Source organism: Musca domestica, unplaced genomic scaffold, assembly GCF_030504385.1.
Source record: "Musca domestica strain aabys unplaced genomic scaffold, Musca_domestica.polishedcontigs.V.1.1 19, whole genome shotgun sequence".
Lineage (NCBI taxonomy): Eukaryota > Metazoa > Arthropoda > Insecta > Diptera > Muscidae > Musca > Musca domestica.
This window is the reverse complement of record NW_026712245.1, coordinates 4,832,329-4,851,067: the sequence shown is the minus strand read 5'-3', so window position 1 is coordinate 4,851,067 and position 18,739 is coordinate 4,832,329.

Below are 18,739 nucleotides of genomic sequence, written 5' to 3'. Positions count from 1 at the left end.
GTTCAAGTCCTTTTTTACGTTTCATTCATATTTTCCATTAAATTTCGTCAAATGTTAGTATTTTAAGTTCTTCTTACGTAGAGAAAATTAGCTAATACAAGTCCAAGTTTTTGCATAGGCCTATTATAAAGAAGGTGTTTTCTTAGGGTACACCAACACATTTTCGCCATAAATTTCATGGAGGTCCATATTATGAATGATTTTCTTTTATTTTGAATGTCTTTACCATATTTTCCACTCCATTCGCTAAAATTGTTTATTTTGGTTTCGTTGAGAATAGAAAAACTTTCGAATGGAGCCTCACGGATTCCGGTTTAACATATATTTATATAACGTCAAAAATAATTTAAGCCTCTAACATCACGTTGACGTTACTACCATAGAAACGTGTTTATTAAATTATTCTCTCCGTTTTTGATCCCCTGAAATAATTAATTAAGAATTCATAAGTTGGTCTTCATCTACGACGATTAAGCCGTGTCCATTATATTTTATAAGACCTTTTTGGAACTGAATGCAGCCTTCTCTAAAATCTTCTACTGCTATATGTAGAGTGAATTCGATACGTACATATGTGTACAAATATGTATGTACCAATGTATGTTGACAAAAAGTAATAGAAAAACTCATATGGAAAAATACCAAATCGAAGAACGGAAACATATTCAGGATATGAAATAACTACGACATGGATGCATGCATGGCCCTTTTCAGTCGAGAAAAGAAAAAAAATAAAAAAAGAAAGAAAAGACGTTCCAAGTAACGAAAGAACAAAACAAAAACCTCTGTGTGAGTGTGAGAATCAGACATCCAAGACACATCCTTAAGAATGACATCAGCGTTAGAAGATGTGCTTATGACACGCTTAGCCATTCGACATTGTTATTGTTGTTTTTATTATTTTTTCTCTCTTTCATTGTTTTGCTGTGGTTATATTTACCTTCCCAGAGAAGTTCACAATCATCATTCAAGTGGAAGTGGTATTGTTGGGATTTGAGTTTTTCAATTGAAAACTAGAGGGTGGTAGGGCATAAGAATTCCATGGAACCACATTCTCATTTCATGGTATTCCCTGATTGAAACTCTGCGAGAATTGTATCTTGTTTCGTTTCAAAATAACATTTTCATTAGAAATGAGTGTTGGGATTCATTGCAAAAAAAAAATAATGCATTTGATTGCAACACGCCACAGCCGTAATCAGGTGCAGCACGCAAGGTGTCATAATGTAATGGAGGAGTTCCTTAAAGGAAGACATTTGCTTTTATTTTTTTTATTTTTTACAGCAATGAATGGTCTTAATGTTCATAAAAATAAATGAAAATATTTTTTTAATCGCCTTCGTGGTCTGCAGTTGAGATAAATTCCCTGACACAAGGCGATTTGGAAAAATAAAAGCAAAATTTGATAGACATGAAAAATAAAGCTGCTCCAAGTAATCTATCCAACCAAAACATAATGCTTGCTTCTAAAGGGCAATTTCATCGAATGCAATAGTTTACGATGAAGGTGGTGGAGGAAGATAAAGACTAAGTAGCCGCCATGACATCTTTGTCACTTCCAACAACGAGGGACAAAAGCTACCTTTGACTTCTTCTTGGCACTACTAAGGACCAAGATATCCCCACTAAAATTCCATACAAAATTCGTATCTTTATGTGTGTGTTTTTTTTTTTTTTTTTTTTTTTTTTTTGTTAAGAGCGTTGACTGACATCGCCCTGGCATTTCTCTAAAAACACCCAAGTGCGGCCAAAAGAGTAAAGTGCATAAAAATAATGAAAATAAATTAAATGTCATTTCAGAGTAATTTCTATGAACATTTTCATTTCGTTTCAAATGTTTGTTTGTCTGTCTGTCTGTCTCCTGGTCGCTTGGTTGCCATCTTCAATTTCTATAGAAAAAACGTCAAAGTTTATTTTCAGGCTGTTAGCTGCTGCTGTTAGTTGTTGTTGATTTTTGTACGGTTAAAGAAGTCCATTAAATAAAATGAAAACAATGCAGCAGAAGCATCAAGCATCAAGCAATCGGCCGATAGCTAACTAAACAATTTAAGACTTCAGCCCTAGCACAGTGGGTTAAATTAACGATCATAGATTTAAGGACCTATAAAAAAATTACAATTTCCCAATTACCCTACACCTGAAATTTTATATGCCGTTTTTGATAAAAAAGAGCCGGATTTCTTTCTAGGTCTTTCTGAGCTGTAAATTTTTTTAAGGAACATATTTTTCTAAAATTATTTTCAAGACTATTTTTTCTAGGACTATCATAGTCGATGTTTTTCCGTTTGTAACTAATCGAAATAATAATTTTAGACCCAACAAGCATAAAATTCTAAGACGATTTGGCTCTGTCCGTCCGTCTGTCTGTTGTAATCACGCTACAGTCAGATTTGCTTTTGTCTGCAGTCAGGTCAAGTTCAATGATGGGCTATATCGGTCCACGATATCGTATAGCTCCATATAATGGTACCTACCTATTTTCGGTACTTTGATGATTTTAGCCACATTTTTCAATGGAGTTGTCTAAAATTTTACGCAAGGAGTTCCTTGTGAGTGGGTTATCCCCTAAAAGAGAATTGTCTTTATAGGTCCGCGATATCGTATGTCCCCATATGACGGTACCCCCCCATATTCGGTAATTTTATGATTTAAGCCACATTTTTCAACGCAAAATGAAAATGCATATAAGGAGCTTTTTGTGAGTACGGTAACCCTTACAAGAGAATTGTCCAAATAGGTCCACGTTTTCGTATAGCGCCCATATAACGGTTCCCCCAGATATTCGGGATTTTCATTATTTTTGCGACATCATTTACCGGAACTGTTTCAAATTTCGTATATAATGTGCGGAACCGTTACTACAGCCTATGCCACAAATTACTTATGCAGGAGTACGTCTTCCATATATTTTTTTTTTTTAATTTTTCAAGTTTCTTTCAAATGGTGGAGGGTATAAAAAGTTCAGTCCGGTGGAACTTTGAGCCTTTTTTACTTGTTTTTTTATATATATTTTTTTGCAACAATTTGTTTAAGAACTTTGTAACTCTATCATGATTTTTAATTTTTGAAAAAAAAGGATCAGTCTGTTTTGCCGACAGATGTATACGCTCACTCATGGTTCGGTTATTTAAATATATTTTTATTTCTGTTATGATTATTCAAATTGTAGACCCTCTATGGCGAAGGTTCCGAAGGAATGGGCCAATATTGTCCATTTCGAATCGGATCAAAATAAATATGAAGTAAATATTGCGTCGTGCCAGGTTTTGGACTATATCTACAACTTCCTTCACTTTATATGAGATATGTGATAATTTTTAGAAAATGTTAATATGTGGGTGAGATACTCATTATACCCTCAGCCATATGGCTACAGAGGGTATATATCATTTGATACGGCCAAAACGTGCCTAGTCGAAATAACGGTTTTAGACCCTAGGTCTCTTTGGACCAAATCTGTTTCAGAACATTTGGAGTCGATCTAGCGATGTCCGTCCGTCCGTCCGTCTGTCTGACTGGTGCGCACGATAACTCTCGAAGGGAGTATCCGATTTGCTCCAAATTGGCTACAACGTAATATTTTTGTCAAACTTAGATCGAGTTCGGAGATGGGCAATATCGGTCCACTCCTTCTGGTACCTCCCCCACAAAAGGTCGAAATTTTCAAAAAATATATTTTTTGCACAGGAAGAGAAAGGATAATCCGAATTTGCTCCAACTTTGCAAATCCTAATATTTGCGTCAGTTCTAGGTCAGGTGTGAAAATGGGCAATATCGGTCCACTCCATCAAGTACCTCCCCCACAAATGGTCAAAATTTTGAATAATTATAACTCTCATAAAATGTTATGTAAGAGTCCGATTGTCTTCAAATTTCACACATCCCAATATTTATATTAACCCAAGGTCTGGTGTTAAGATGAACAATATCGGTCCACTCCTTCTGGTACCTCCCCCACAAAAGGTCAAAATTTTCAAAAAATATATTTTTTGCACAGGAAGAGAAAGGATAATCCAAATTTGCTCCAACTTTGCAAATCCTAATATTTGCGTCAGTGCTAGGTCAGGTGTGAAAATGGGCAATATCGGTCCACTCCATCAAATACCTCCCCCACAAATTGTCAAAATTTTGAATAATTACATTTCTAGATCGACTCCAAATATCTAGAAACGGATTTGGTCCAATGATACCTAGGGTCTAAAACTGTTATTACCATGATACACGTTTTGGCCGTATCAAATGATATATATTCTCTCTAGCCATATGGCTGAGGGTATAATTAGTATTATTTAGTTCCGTAAAATATTTTCAAAAGAATCTTCATATCTCAACCTCAGATACCAACAGTGACCTTAATAAAAATTTCATCAGCATTTAAGCTATGTAATTTATCTCATTACAGAATTAAGTACCATTTAGTAGCTTCTTCTCTGAACCACAGACACCAATAGTGACATCTATATCCCAATACCGGATTTGCAACCATTTTATACTTTTCGTACACATTTCAGGATTTCAGTTCTATCCCTTAACCCAGTACCAATTTTAGTACCAGTTAGTTATATTCGAACAATTATACATTTCCAAAGACACTTCCATATCTTATCAAAAGACACCAAGAGTGACATCTATATCCAATTTCAGGATTTCAGCTATATTCCTTCACCACATGCCCTATTTTAGTACTATTTGGTAATTTTCGTGCATTATGGTACACATTTAAAACGTCACCACTATATCTCAATTCCAAATACCAACAGAGACATCAGTATCAAATTTGAGGATTTCAACCCTATTCTCTTACCCAATACCAAATTTAGTATCATTTAGTACTTTTCGGGCAAATATAGGACCAATTTCCAAACCACCGCCAAATCTCGGACACAAATGCCATCAACCATCTAAATATCAAGTTTCGGAATTGTATCTCTCACCCAATACCAAACATGGTACTAATCAGTACTTTGCGTACAATTATGGTACACATTTTCGAAACCAACACCATACACTAACAAAAACACCAAAAATGAAATCTATATCAAATTTGAGGATTTCAGCACTATTCCTTCACTCATTACTAAATTTAGTACCATTTAGCACTATTCGGGCAAATAAAGGACGCATTTCCAAACCACCGCCAAATGTCGGACACAAATGCCATCAACCATCTAAATATCAAGTTTCAGAATTGTATCTCTAGCTCTTCCTCCAATACCAAACATAGTACTATTTAATATTTTTCGTACAATTATGGTACACATTTTCGAAATCACCTCCATTTCTCTAGGCTAGACATAAACAGCGACCGTAATACCAAATATCAGATTTCAAGCACTATATGTTTGGCCAATACCATATTGTACCAAATATAGTACTATTTAGTACTTTCCGGGCACTTGTAGCACATTTTTCCAAAACCACCTTTTTATCACAGACCAACCACCAACAGGGACTCCAATTCAAAATTTCAAAATTTCAGCTTCACTAAACCAAACTATTCCAAATTTAGTACAGCCCGCATATATAAAACATACTTTCCAACCCTGATTATCATACCAAATTTCTAGCTCTATCCGTTCACATAGTACCATTTAAGATTGTGAGTACCCTATTATAGAATTTTTTGTAACTTTAAAGTTCCTGTTCTCCACCACTCCATCCAAATTTCAGAATTTTAACCCATTCTGTTTGTCCAATATCATGTATACAATTTGTAGTGCATTCTAGTGCTATTTGTAGCCTTTTAGTATGAATTTCCAAAAATCTTGCCTTATCATTCGTCTACGTACCAAGACTGACCCTCGTGCAAAATTTCAAGATTCAAGCCGTTCTGTCTCGGCGTTATTACATACATATATAAGATAAGCGGACATGGGCTGAGGGCATATCCCTGTCGACAAAACCGACTGATACTTTTTAACTTCTTAAAATACAGGGTGAGATAAAGAAACTGCAAAAAGTCAAACGCCATAATTTTTACATTTTTTTAAATGAAATGAATGAAAGCAAAAAATGTCGGAAATAGCATCAAATTTTAGATTAAGTTTAGATTTGTTCAAATTGGTCAGCTTTGGAACGAATTATAGCCTTCAAACGGCCAATGAAACAGTATCACGTTGCCCAAGAGGTGATCGACTCTTTGGTATTTTTTTAGTGCCAACCTGGCTTTCCAAAATACTGCAGAAACAATAGTCCAACGGATTGGTATCCGGAGATTTTGGTGACCATTAAATGCTGGAAATGAAGCCAGGAACCTCATTTTGTAACCATTCTTGGGTGGAGCGTTCTGAGTGCATGGTACTGAGTCCCCTTGGATTGTCCAAGGTCTGCGGCCAAAATGTTTGCGTGCCCAAGGCTTTAATATACCCTCCAGAATATATTCGCTATAATATTCTGCATTTATTCTGATGCCACGGTCGAATGATACGAGCGGAGAGTGACCATCAGCTGTTATGGCGGCCTACACCATAACCATGGCCAGCGCTTGAGTTCTGGTGGCCAACCGGGGGTGCACATTTTCAGCTGACCTCTTTGGCAAGTAAACACGATCATTTTGTTTGTTTACAAACAGCCGGACAACGAATGTTTTCTCATCGGAAAAAACCAAATTCGGCAGTTCACCACTTTCGACCAAGCGAAGCAACTCTTTAGCTCTTTTGAGTTTATTTTTTTTTCATTTGAGGTGTAAGTTCTTGCACTTTTTGGAATTTATATGGCCTTACCCCTGGCTTTTTTTTAAATATTTGCCGAATGGAATATTGCGATATGTTCACCTCACGAGCCATTTTTCTGCCACTGCGACGCGGGTTTCGATCCAGTCGCTTCTTTTTTTTCGAACCATTTCTGCTGATGTTGCTTTTTTTCCGTCCACTTCCTTGACGTCGGGCTACGCTACCGGTATCATGGTAACGAGCAATGGTACGAGACACCAAAGATTCATTCACATTTAAATGCTGGAGTGCTCCGACGATAGCCACTTGTGGTTTTCCAGCCAAATATAAAAAAATCACACTATCACGCTTGAATTCCATCACGAATAACTTTTTTTCTGGAAAATCCTCACCAAAATGCTTTTGTACGCTTGTAAACAATATAATGAGCTATCACTGGAATAATTTTAACAGCTGTCGGACGAGTGGCATAGAAATGACAGCAGTCTGAATTTGGTTGCAGTTTTTTTCATCTCGCCCTGTAAATTCCACTATATTTGGCTTCCAATTTTTTTCCTAACTCAAAACACTATGCCCTGACCCATGCCACAACCACAATCATCCATCCATCCATCCACCCGGCCAATTTGTAGGCAGTGATTTGGATGTTTAGTTGAATTTGTTTTCTGTAGTTGATTTTATTTCGTGGTATCTTTGTTTTGTTGATGATGATGTTCGTGTATGTGCCTCTGTGTGTGTGTTGGTTTTTCTCCATTTCATTGGTACTGGTACTTTACCTTAAGGATGACATTGTTGTCTTGGCTGCTGACAATCACGTTGCATTACGACTTGTTTACGGTTCATAGTGTAGTGAGTGCCCTGACCGTGGATGGAAAACAATGACATCTGCAACTTATGCTGGCTCCAAGTTCGACTACGTTCAAGGCAAACTGGATGATGGCAAGGGCCAAGTAAACTCCACCATCAACAACAATAACAACACCAAAGTGACTATGGGCTAAGTAGTCAAGTCAAAGACAGTCAGTCAGCCTGCCAGCCAGTCCTCCATGGCAGCATAGTCAAGTTTATGCACTTCACTTGCAATTATGTTTTTGGCTTTTTTTTTTTGGTTCCGTTCCATTCCATTCCGTTGTTGTCATTTACCCAAGCCATAGATTGTTGGTGGTGTTGTTGTTTCTCTATTTTGTTTAAAATCAAAAGAGTTGTTTTTTCCCCCAAGTCGCCGTCATCTCCAGCGGAGAAGTTATGCTAAGTACCCTCTCTGTAGGGGTCAAGGGGGCAAGGAGACATTTGAGTAAAAAAACTTAAATAATTTAGAAGGCAGAATTCCTTTAGACTTTGGCATCGCTACAACCGGAGAGCTATTTAACATTTTGTTGTCTGTTTTTCTTTTGCTGTTGTATCTGTATAAATATTAAAATACTTGACACTAAGTTTTGTTTATGGAACAAAAGGGAATTTGAAGTGAATTAAAGCCCAATTATGGACACTTGAATAGCTGCGATGCTATGTCATAAAGTTTAAATGTCAACTCTACGTTGAGGCTATTCAAAGGAATGCAAGGAAGTTAATGAATTTAAGGAGTCTAAAGTTTATTGGAATGAAATTTATGTTTTAAATCGGAACCTGTATATATAAATCTAAAGAGGGTAACTTCACTAAAAATGAGGTTAAAATTAATTTCAAGGATCAACAAGGATTAAAACACTCCGGATCTGTGGCGTTTTTCTTCCTTGATATCTTGCTTGTACCCTACAAAATAATGGATTTCCTAAACAAACTTTGGCTGTTCAACATCATCGACTTCAAAATGGTTCCTAAATTTTTGAAGGATATATTTGAACAGGGCCTTTTTATACGATTTTGAGATAAGAAGCTAAAATTTTGCACAGATCAGTCTTTTGGCTGCAGGCAGGTCAAGTTCGAAGATGGGCTCTATAGGTCCATGATGTCGCATTTCCCCCATATAACGGTACCCCCCGATATTCGGTCTTTTGATGATTTTAGTCAAATTTATTAATGGAACTGTCTAAAAATCCACACAAGGAGTTCTTTTCGAGTACTTTACGATACCCCCCGATATTCGATATTTTTATGATTTTTACGACATTTTACCGGAATTGTTTCAAATTTCGTATATAACAATACTTCCCAATATTTGGTATTTTAATGATTTTAGGCATATTATTCACTAGAGTTGCTTCAAATTTCGTATTTGAAGCTTATATTGGGTACTACAACCTATGAGGGAAAATTGACTATGCTGGTCCACATCTTCATTTAGACCACATATAACGGTACCTCCCTTTATCCGGTATTTTGATGATATTACCGAAACGTTTTTACCGGAATTTTTTCAAATTTCGTATTTAAAGTTCGTAATGAGGAGTACAACCTGTGACAAAAATTACTTATGCAGGACCACGTCTTCCTAAAGCCCCTACATAGGTTTTCCTGTGAGCAGTATAATCGACGGATTTTTTTTACAAAGTATATATATTCTGGATCACCGTAAAATTCTATGTCGATTTAGGGATGTCCGTCCGTCTGTGGAAATCTCTATAGCTTCCGAACGAAATGAAGTATCTTAATAAAATTTTAGTCAAATGTATATCATTTCTGCAGGACTTTTGGTATTGAAAAAGGGTTATGTAGGTCCACGAATTGGTATAGCCCCTCGCTATTTTCGGTATTTTGGTGATTTAAGCGACATTATTCACTGAAAATATTTAATATTTGGTATTTGAAGTTCGTAATGGATATTACATCCTGTTATTGTCTGTGCAGGTCCACGTCTTCGTATGGCCGATATTCGGTATTTTTATGATTTTAGCGACATTATTCACCGAATTTTGTTTTTTTAAGTTTCGCATTTGAATATTGTAATGGCTTATGGCAAAAGTTGCCTATGCAGGTCCACGTCATCGTATAGGCCCTAATATAACGGCTACGTCCGGTATTTTCAAGATTTTAACATAATTTTTAACAGATTTAATTTTTTTGAGGATTGACCAATTTGTTCCAAAAGGTGGAGGGTATTCAGCCGGTGGATTTGTTTGTAACATGGAGAAGGAAGCGAGATAGACCCATTGTTACTTTTGAGGATATCCATAGAATCACTTTCTGAGTTGATTTATGCATGTCCGTCTGTCCGTCCGTCCGTCTGTCCATGTATTCTTGTAAACAAAAATGCATTTCAAACAACATTTGTTTGGCCCATGGACGAACCCTATTGAAATTGGAAATAATCGGTCAAAATTTAGATATAGCTCCCATATATATGTTCGTCCGATTTGTCTTTTATTGTGCACCAAACGTGTAAAATCAGCCCGAATAGTATGGAATTTTGCACATACAACCAAATTAGGCCTAAAAATAAGTATGCCAGTATGCAATCGGTTCAGATGTAGCTAAAGCTCCCATATATATTGTTTATATGATTTGTTATTTTTGTCCTCCGCAGGCGTAATATGCTTTCTGTAACAACAAAATTTGGTCAAATATATCAAATGCTGCTCAGAAATACATTTGCTAAATTTTATCGAGATCGGTTCAGATTTGGATATATCTCCCGATTTATATTTTATTGTGCACCAAACGTCTAATATTTGCCCAAGTGGGATGAAACTTGGCACTTACGACCGAATTGAGTCTAGAAGCTAATATGCCAAATTTGATGAAGATCGGTTCAGATATAGCTATAGCTCCCATATATGTATATTGTTCATCCGATTTGTAGTATTTTTTACCCACAGCCGTAATATGCACTTCTTAACAACAATATTCAGGGAAATATCATCAAATTAGGCCTGAAAATAAGTACTTGATCGAAATCGGTTTAGATATAGCTATAGCTCCCATAATATTGTTCATCTGATTTGTTATTTTTGTCTTCCGCAGCCATAATATGCACTCCGTAATATTCAGGGAAATATATCAAATACAGCTCAGAAATATCTTTGCCAAATTTTATCGATATCGGTTCCGATTTGGATATAGCTCACATATATATTTTTATCCGATTTCAAATTAATTGTGCACTAAATGGGCAATACAAGTTCGACTTGAAAAGATACAAATTCTTCGGCATATTTAGTCCTTTGAACTTTAAATTATAGTTATAATCATAGCGTGTATGATTGAATTCTCCCATAAAAACTTTTAATTGTTATGCGCAGCTCTACTAAATTAGCAAAGGGGTGTAGGGTATTATAAAGTCGGCCCCGCCCGACTTTAGGACTTTCTTTACTGGTTAATATATTTAAAGATTTAGTACCATTTAGTGCAGACCCCAACCCTAATTCCAAATTTTAGGATTCCGGTCCTATCGGTTCACACAAATCCAAATTGTATTAAAATTTAGTACAAATAAGTTCGAATTTCTAAAACTTCCTACATACCCCAAACCAAATTTCCAAAACTACCTCCATGCCCTAATCACACCTTCCCATAGAAACCTTATTTCCAAATTTCAGAATTTCAGTTCTATCGGTTCTATTCTATCCAAATACAATTTATACAAAATTAGTACATAATTAGTACAAAATTTCAGAATTCAAGCACTATCGGTTCACTTAAATTCAAATTGTCCCAAATTTAGTACATATGAATACAAATTTTCAAAACTACATACATATCCCAGTCCTACACTCCCACAGTAATCTTATTTCCAAATTTCAGGATACCAGCTCCATTTTTTTTTCACCCAATTCGAAATTGTACCAAATTTAGTACCATTTAGTACACATAAGCACGATTTTCCAAAACCGCCTACATTCCTCGGTCCTAGAATGCAATATTAATCTTATTTCTAAATTTCAGAATCCCAGTCTATCGGTTCTCCCGAATCGAAATTGTAACAAATTTAGTACGATTTAATACTTTTATGCACATAGATACAAATTTCTAAAACTTCCTCCATGTAATGCTAATTTCCTACGCCAGTAATGTTAATTTCAAATTTCAGGATTCCAGCTACATCCGTTCCACCACATTTAGTACCATTTAGTACTTTTTTTATCCATCAGTACATACTTCCAAACGAATCTTCCCCTCAACCTTGATTCCCATTCCAAATTTCAAGTTTTTTAGCTCTATCCGTTCACATGATACGAAATGGTACCATGTGTAGTACATTTTAGTACTTTTGGTGCACTTATAGTGCGAATTTCCGAAAACGCTTTGGTACATCTACTCTTCCTCATTCCATATTTAACAGTTCTAGCTCTACTGTTTTCTCAAATACAAAGGGTACCATATTTAGCACTTCTTAATACTATTCACACCGTTTTAGTACGAATTTACAAAAAAAAAAAACATCCTACGGACCATGAGTGACCCGAAATTCTCTTTTATTAATATAGATTGACTTGGCCCATCCATTAGGTGAAACCTGCCGACCCACTTTTCCGAGACCTTATGATTCGAAGTTAAAAGGTATATTTTTTCTAGAGGAAAAATTGTTCTGGGACTTTACAAAGCTTTTTTGCATGCCCTGGCGAAATAAACCAGGTTGAGATGTAAAAATGACGAAGTCTTCGGCTTTGTTCCATTGTGATATCCAAAATATTGTATTTTATTTCCACTACAATTAAATTTCTTGTCGACTCCACTTAGTCATAGTTTATGGCTAAATAACTTGCAAATATATTGTGTAAAGCATACCTTTAGGCGCTTTGTTTTAAAGGCTCAAACCTAGTTGGTTTAAGCTTCGAAAAACTAAATATTTTTAATTGCATCCTCTCCTGAATCATTCTGCCCATAATTTCCATGACTGGTCATAATATTCTTCTGCATTGTTACATCGCTACTTTCCCTCCCCAAGTGTTCCACCCAAAAAAAGCTTTTAACATCTTCGAGCCCATTCATATTCCGTAATGCATTTTCCTTTTTGTGAAAAATCCTTCCTTTGTCTTTGCAACAAAACATCTTTAAATTTTATTTGTTTTATCTCAAGTAGTTGTACTTTTGTTAGAATAGCCTATACGACGATGATGATGACGACGACGTTTGGTCACGTGTCCTCATCCAACTCGAACTTCCTTGGCAATCATAACAGTGCTGTTCGATGTGGTTACAATGCAACCTTTGCTCCCCGTGGAGCGTGCCTCAAACCGTAAAACAAACACTTGTTTATTGTTGCATTTGTTTGTTTGTTTGCCTGCCTGCCAGCCGGCGTGCCTGGTCGATGATGGAATAGATGGACACATGCGTCCATCACCTCCACCCCCCGAAACCCAGTGTTGGCCCATTATCAAAATAGATGTTAATGTGTTTGCAAAACGCATGTCGTTCCCAAAGCAAATACCACCACCTACCTACCTTCAAAATTTGTAACATACATTCGATCCTTTGTCGTATTTGCAATTTCAATTTGTTTTTTCCCATGCCATTTGAGCGACGTCTCACAATTGGTAGTTTGCCGATAACAATAGCATTAATTTTTAATCTTTTTTTTATTTTCTTGGTCGAAAGGAAAAGCGTAAAAAACTGTAGCGTAGGTCGCAGTTGGTGGCATTTGGTGGTAATCACATATTTTTTTTAAATTTATTTATGTTTCCATTTTTGAGTTATGGGGTGCCAGGGGTGGTTTTCTGGCCACAACATTGTATCTCGGTTGGTCTTGGGCTGTGTGGCAAAAGCCGAAGCAGCAGCAGCAGTTACACGTGTTGACATTTTTTATTGTTGTGCCAACAGGAGACCCTGCAGTTGTGATTTGTAACGTTAGCCTCAAATCAAGAGATAATTACTGGCAAACTGGCGATTCAAAATATTCAAAAGGATAAAAAGAGTGACTGGAGATATATAGTAGTGTTCTAGCATAATTTACTCAGAATATTATTTTGAGAGAGAAACCTATTTCAGTCACTTTCAACAAAGTAGAACAACCAGTAACAATGCAACATGCTTCGAAAACTCTCAATTTTGTTGGAATAATTTAAAATTTTCTTATAAAAATTTGCCCTCCCGTTTGTAGCAAATCGTAATATTCGTCGGAGACCCCATAGAGTAAATATATCATGATCAGCATAAAATTCTAAGTCTATTTAACGGTATGGCTGTCTGATTAAATCACGCAATCTTATTGGATATAGAGATCTGAAATTTAGCATTGTGTCTAGGATGATTGGTATTAAAAAAGAGGTATATTGTCTGCGTTTAGCCCCCACATGATGATACTTCCCGATAATCGTTTTTTTTTTTTGTGTATTTAACTCACTTTTTCTAAGGGATTTGCCAAAATTCGGTATTTGAAGCTTGTTATGGGTATTAACATCGGTGGCAGAAAAGTTTCTACATAGGTCCTTCATGAGGCTATAGCCTCATATAACGGATCTTTTGGGCCTTAGTTGCTATGACGAATATATAATTCAGTTGCTTTTATTTAAAAATTTTTTTCTTCACCTCACGTGGAAGGCATTTTCTTATACCCTCAGCCATATGGCTACAGAGGGTATATGTCATCCGTTTCAGGATATTTCGAGTCGATCTAACTAACCTGGTACATCGTAATATTATTATCAAACTTCGATTGAGTTCGGAGATTGGCAATATCGGTACAATGCTTCCGGTGGCTTTGTAAATCCTAGTATTTTCGTCAGTGCTATGTCAGGTACGAAAATGGACAATCAAACCTCCCACAAAGGGTCAAAATTTTGAATAATTGTAACTCTCATAAAATTCGAAATACGCATTCGATGATCTCCAAATTTCACACTCCAAATATTTTTGTTGGCACAAGATGTGGTGTGAAGATAGTAGATGTGGGCCCGCTTCTTCTTGTACCTCCCCCACAAAAGGGTCAACATTTTTATACCCTACACCACAAGGTGGTCAGGGTATTATGTCTTTGTGCGTTTGTTTGTAACAGGCAGAAGGAAACGAGATAGACCCATAGTTCCTTTTGATGATATGCATAGAATCACATTCTGAGTCGATTTATGAATGTCCGTCCGTCCGTCCGTCTGGCCATGTATTTTTGTAAACAAAGTACAGTTCGCATTTATTGCCCTATCTTGATGAAATTTTGCACAAATCATTTGTTTGGCCCAAGGACGAACCCTATTGAAATTGGAGATAATCGGTCAAAATTTAAATATGACTCCCATATATATCTTCGTCCGATTTGCCTTTTATTGTACACCAAACGTGTAATATCAATCCGAATAGTATGGAATTTTGCACGCACGATCAGATTGAACCTCAAAATAAGTATGCCAAATTTGATCGAAATCGGTTAGATACAGCTATAGCTCCCATATATATTGTTCATCCGATTTGTTATTTTTGTCCTCCGCAGCCGAAATATGCACTCTGTAACAACAATATTTGGGAAAATATATCAAATACAGCTCAGAAATACATTTGCTAAATTTTATCGAGATCGGTTCAGGTTTGGATATAGCTCCCATATATAACTTCGTCCGATTTACCTTGGATTGTGCACCAAACGTCTAATATTTGTCCAAATTGGATGAAATTTGGCACTTACGACCGAATTGAGTCTAGAAGCTAGTATGTCAAATTTGGTGAAGATCGGTTCAGAAATAGATATAGCTTCCATATATATTATTCATCCGATTTGTTATTTTTGTTACCCACAAATGTAATATGCACTCCGTAACAACGATATTCAGGGAAATATATCAAATACAGCTCAGAAATATCTTTGCCAAATTTTATCGAGATCGGTTCCGATTTAGATGTAGCTCCCATATATATTTTTCCGATTTCAAATTAATTGTGCACCAAATGAGCAATACAATTCCGAATTTAAAAGATACAAATGCTTCGGCATATTTAGTCCTTTGAACTTTAAATTATAATTATTATCATAGCGTGTATGATTGAATTCTCCCATAAAAACTTTTAATTTTTATGTGGAGCTCTACTAAATTAGCAAAGTGGTGTAGGGTATCATAAAGTCGGCCCCACCCGACTTTAAGACTTTCTTTACTAGTTTTTCTAATATTATACTGTATTACATGAAATACAATTTTTTGTACAGTTTACATTTGGCCATTTCCTTTCCTAGGCAAGTGTCTGAGGAAGTTAATCTGAGTTAATTATCAAAGACATTGTTATAAACCAATCAAACACAAGAAGGTGTCTAATTACGTTTTCATAAAAACTAACCAACCCATTTTGCCTATTCTAAACTCAAAATTAATTTGAACATATGCATACTATTTCAAGAGCGTATAAACACACACACACACACCCCTCTTGGTAAACCTTTCATAAACAAATGCGCTTTGAACTTGAAAGCTTGTTTAGTTTTCCGGAAGATTTACCAAAATAAACAGAAGACCCACCCATCCAAACATCTGAAATTACAAACAAGTCCACACCCAATATCCGTACTAGACACTCCACTAGACGTGATATTAACAGCGGTATTTAAATTTCAAATCCCCATAAACAAGGTTTAAATAAACATTAAGGCAAGGCGGAAGGACATGGGTTTCATTCGCAGTTAAAAACAAAATGAACATTAATACCACAATTCAAAGGCAAAAACATCCCAATAAAGGAGTATCTGAAATGTGACAATGTGTGTACGTGTATGCAAATGTGTGTGTGCGTGTGTATATGTTACTTCCAATTAGATATGTTTTAACAATTTAATCGTTTTGATGAAAGAAAAAAGCCCTCGTTTTTAACAGGGGTGAAATGGGCTCGATAATTCTCAACTTAACAACTGGTGACATTGGAACCCAATACTCGTTGACATTGTAACATCGGAATATTTTTAAAGTTCAAACGGAAAGTAAATAAGCCCATCATTATCAACAGTTTTCAAACTACCAAAAAAAAGGACAAGTGCGTCGTCGTCATACAGTCAATCAAGTCAGTAAGTCTATTCGGAGGGGTGAGGGCAATGATCCTGCTAAAAAGGCAAGGGTTGTTTAGTTTTTTGAATGCCACGCCAAGGTAGGAAGGTCTGTTATTATGAGGGAGGTTAATTTCTAAAACCTGGGTGGTGTTAAAATAACAAGGTTTCTTTTTCATCTTTTTCTTCTTCATCGTCGTGTTGACTGAATGGCTGACTGACTAATAGTCAGCTTTCAAAACAGCTGTGACTGATTAAAAATTCCATGGATAAACAATAGCAACAACATCAACGTAAATTCTGCCATAGAAGCAACAACATTGGCTGTCCAAACAAAACTGCAACATTTGCATATGCTCCAGTTTGAGGTCCTGTATCTCTGTGGCACAAAAGGGGTTGATTTCCGTTTGGATTTTTAATATGTTCATTCATTAATTTTATTTTTTTTTAGGCTGGGACGAGGCACAATGGGTTTTATATCTCAGATCCAGCCTTTAATTCATCTATTAACTCAAAACTATTAATATTTTATGAAGAGGGACATTGAGTTACCAGTAGGTTAAATATAAAAGGTTATTTAATAAAAAATCTAAAACAAGAATATATTTTACTTATTACAATGTAATGAGTAAATGCGGCACTTTTTTGTTCTACTATCATAGATTCAAAAAATATTGGTATTTAGTATATTTGCCATATTTGAATTTCATCAATTTTACGTAAATCGGCGTAAAAATTCTGTTTTGTTAATTTTTATGTCGGACTTGCCTTAGGTTAGGTAATACCGCATCTTCTGGTACCTACCCCTGCAAAAAGATGGTAGATTATTTAAATATCTTTTGACTTATGATTATAAAAATTGTTGACCCTCTATGGAGTAGGTTCCGAAAGAATAGGCCAATATTGCGACTGGGCAGGTTTGGTCTATATTGGTTAGTCTCTTCACTCTATACGAAATATGTAATAGTTTTTAGAAAATGTGTGGGAGGAACCCCAGATATAGTCGACCGAAGTATTCCATTTTCATACTTCATCTAATAAACCTAAAAATATTGGTATGGGTACAAGAAAATCGAACATTTATATCCAATTTTATGCGAAATCATAAATTTCATATTCATCTCAGGATGCAGGTTGCGAGAAATATTTAGATATAGTTAGTTGTAAAAAATCGATGAATTGTTTCGGAAGTTATGACAGATAAAAGTATTGAAAATTGTGACCCTTTGCGGTTGAGGTATCAGAAGGGGTTTACAGATGAAAAAACTGCGACCAACTTCAGACTGCTGTCATTTCTAAGGCACTAGTCCGACAGCTGTTAAAATTATTCCAGTGACAGCTCATTATATTGTTTACAAACGTACAAAAGCATTCTGGTGAGAATTTTTCAGGAAAAAAGTTATTTGTGATGGAATTCAAGCGTGATAGTGAGATTTCTTTATATTTGGCTGGAAAGCCACAAGTGGATATCGTTAGAGCACCCCTGCATTTAAATGTGAATAAATCTATTGTGTCTCGTACCATCGCTCGTTACCGTGATACTGGTAGCGTAGCCCGATGTCAAGGATGTGGACGGAAGAAAACAGCAACATCAGCAGAAATGGTTCTAAATGTAAAGAAGCAACTTGATCGAAACCCGCGTCGCAGTGGCCGAAAAATAGCTCGTGAGCTGAACATATTGCAATATTCTATTCGGAAAATATTGAAAAATGAGCTCGGGGTAAATCCATTGAAAAATCCAAAAAGTGCAAGAACTTACACCGCAACATAAAGAAAATAGACTCAAACGAGCTAAGGAGTTGCTTCGCTTGGCCGAAAGTGATGAACTGCCGAATGTGGTTTTCTGCGATGAGAAAACATTCGTTGTCCAGCAGTTTGTAAACAAACAAAATGATCGTGTTTACTTGCCAAAGAGGTCAGATGAAAATGTACACCTTCGGTTTGCCGCCCACCAGAATTCAAGCGGCGGCCATGGTAATGGTGTGGGCCGCCATAAGAGCCAATGGGAGCTCTTAGCTCGTATTAATCGACCGTACCATCAGAATAAACGCCGAATATTATAACGAAAATATTCTGGAGGGTGTGGGCAAACAAACATTTTGGCCGCAGACCTTGGACATTTCAACTGGACTCAGCATAATCGCACTTAGCACGTGCCACCCAAGAATGGTTAGAAAATGAGGTTCCTCGCTTCATTTCCAGCGCACAATGGCCACCAAAATCTCCGGATACCAAT